We start from the raw sequence: 3,124 nt of genomic DNA, 5'->3' as shown, positions 1-3,124 counted from the left end.
GGAGAGAGAGAGAGAGAGAGTGAGAGAGAGAGGAGAGCTGTGAGGGTTTAGGGGGAGGGTAATCGGAGTGTTGGGTGTGCACAAGCGCTCTGCATCTGCCACCTCCTCGAGTCTCTCTATAAGCTGAGACAGCCGCGTTAGCAGCTGACGCACGCACGCACGCACGCACGCGCACGCGCACGCGCACACACACGCACACATACACGCTCGCACAGGCACGCGCACACACACACTCACACACGCACGCACACACGCGCGCGCGCACACACACACACACACACACATACACGCGCACACACACGCGTTCTGATGGATGAATATGAAATTCTTTGAATCGTTGACAACTAAATGGAGCTAACAATAGGTGCAAGAGTTGTAGCAGTATATCGAGTATCAAAGCAGCCCTGCAGGGGATCCAGGCAATTTTTTCTACGACGTAGCGCAGGCGCGCTGGCAGAAACCTCGTGGGTTGCTTGGGAATAGCAAGCGGACTGTAATGATACAAGCAGACTGTAATGATGTACTCAAATGATACAAGCAGACTGTAATGATGTACTGTAATGATACAAGCAGAGACTGTAATGATGTAATGTAATGATACAAGCAGACTGTAATGATGTACTGTAATGATACAAGCAGACTGTAATGATGTACTGTAATGATACAAGCAGACTGTAATGATGTACTCAAATGATACAAGCAGACTGTAATGATGTACTGTAATGATACAAGCAGACTGTAATGATGTATGGGACACATGCTGTTATGTCGTCTGCTCGGGGGCGGCTGCTCTATACTGCACACACAAACCTACGCTCCCCACACCACACACTCTTATACGGATTGTGTTACCCCCCTCAACCACCCACACCACCCCCATTAGTCATGTAAAAGTGAAAAAGTAAAAGCAAAAGAAAAAAAGCTCAAAATAATTAGCAATTAGTAAAATTAATTAGTTGGGTACCTATTAGTTGGGCGTTTTATTTGTCGTATAGCAGTACATACAGGGGGGCGCAACTGTTTCCGTGCTGTCGCAGCTGGCACACGCATATCTCTGCGTTCTGTCAAGCATTGCTGCGTGGTGTCGTGGGTGGGAGCGCGGGGAATTCATCCATGACTAGCCGTGAGCTTCTCCTAGGGGCACAGATACACCTACCCTGGTTTTTACACCTCTCCCCTGGTTTTTACTATACCGATAACTCGCGGCTGAAATTGAAGCATAAATGGTTTTACAGGAGGCAGACATCTGTCTTGACTTTGGCTTCTCCTTCCACATCGCGCGGAGGATGCACAGCCTCCCGCGGTTCTGCCAATCATGCTGCTGCTGCTGCTGATGCTAATGCTGCTGATGCTGATGCTGATGCTGCTGATGCTGCTGCTGCTGCTGCTGCTGCTGCTGCTACTGATGCTGCTGCTACTGTTATAACTACTGCTGGTGGTACTGCTGCTGCTGCTACTGCTACTACTACTATTGTTGCTGCTACTGCTACTGCTGCAACAGTATTAGCACCAGAAGCAAATAAGGTGTATTATGTCACAATGATGCATCCACCATGACATGTAGACCATGCTAGATCAGTGCTTTGATTCTTACAACAGGGATACTAGGATGCGGAGTCTCAGTGCTTTGATTCTTACAGGAGCTCGTGTCGCAGCCTGGGAACCCGAAATTCGTCGACGACATCGAAAAAGATCTCCACAGGCAGTTTCCATTCCACGAGATGTTCGCAGCGCGTGGCGGCCATGGGTAAGTCAGCCGGTTGGTCGCCCATGGCCACCCTCTCCACCTTTAAACACACAGCTAGCAAGCACTGCTAGGTTGGCCCACCCACCTTCTCCACCCACCCTCCCTCACACAGCCCCCACCCACACACACCCTCCCTCCCTCACACAGCCCCTCCCACACACACACCCTCACACACACACCCTCTCTCACGCACACACACACCCTCCCTCACACACACACACACACACCTTCCCTCACACACACACCCTCCCTCCCTCACATTGGGTAAGACAGACTGGCGACAGACCGACGACGAGGGCAACCGAGACCAGCATTTCGCCGATTCGGATTGTAACCCAGTACGGCAGTGGAGGACTACCTCCTTGCTCCCACTTATCCCCCAACACACCCGGGATGCTGGGAACTGCACTGAGAATCTACCCGACTGAGTTTCTCTCCAATTCCGAAAAAGCCTGTAGCATTAGTCTTGACATATTTCTCGTAGACTAGACCTCTATACGCTGCGCATGAGAAATTCGTAAATTTGCCGTGTCTCTGGCAACTGTCGACGAGAAAAAGTTAATGTTAAGACTAATGTTGCGACAGAGAATTCTTTCTATGACAGAAGATTAGTATAAGTGAACATGTTGCAGCTCCCCACCCCCCGCGCTGTTTCTCCCCCTCCCCCTCCCCTCTCCTGCACCAGCCGCGACGATTTGTCACGACCCGCCACGGCCGTGACGGGCCGGACGTGAGTAGCTGGTAGCAGCCGTCAGTGAAGCTGAGTGACGTGTAGCTCTGCCAGCCAGCCACGTGGCGTGCGGCGCTGATCGCTAGCCCTGGCTGTCGTGCCGAGAGTCGGGAGAGAAGCCTAGAGTCGGGAAGAAAAGTCGGAGAGTCAGGAAGGGAAGTTGGAAGGTTAAAACGTGGTCCTCGGGCTGAGTGCCAGGAGCGATGCGCTAACCGGAGCCTGATTGATTGATTGATTGATTGATTGATTGATTGATTGATTGATTGATTGATTGGTTGGTTGATCTGTGATAGCTCGGTCGTGCTATCTGTCGATCCCGTGTTTAGATGCGCAGACGTTTTTTACAGACATGCGTGTGTGCGTGCGGGTGTGCGGGTGTGCGTGCGTGCGTGCGTGCGTGCGTGTGTGCGTGCGTGCGGGTGTGCGTGCGTGCGTGCGGGCGCACGTACGTGCGTTGCGAGCTTGTTAGTGCGGTCTAGGCACCCGGTATTTGTGGTTGAGTCGGAGAGGCCGCTCGCTGATGCACCCGCGTGCATATGTCATGACCTGTCATGAGATTCCGAAGCGCCTGGGAGAGAGGAGAGAGAAGGGGAGAGACGGCGAGAGAGAGCGAGAGCGAGAGAGAGAGAGAGAGAGAGAGAGAGAGA

This window comes from Priapulus caudatus, unplaced genomic scaffold (genome assembly GCF_000485595.1).
Source record: "Priapulus caudatus unplaced genomic scaffold, Priapulus_caudatus-5.0.1 Scaffold630, whole genome shotgun sequence".
Taxonomy (NCBI): domain Eukaryota; kingdom Metazoa; phylum Priapulida; class Priapulimorpha; order Priapulimorphida; family Priapulidae; genus Priapulus; species Priapulus caudatus.
Note: the sequence above shows the minus strand (reverse complement) of the source record.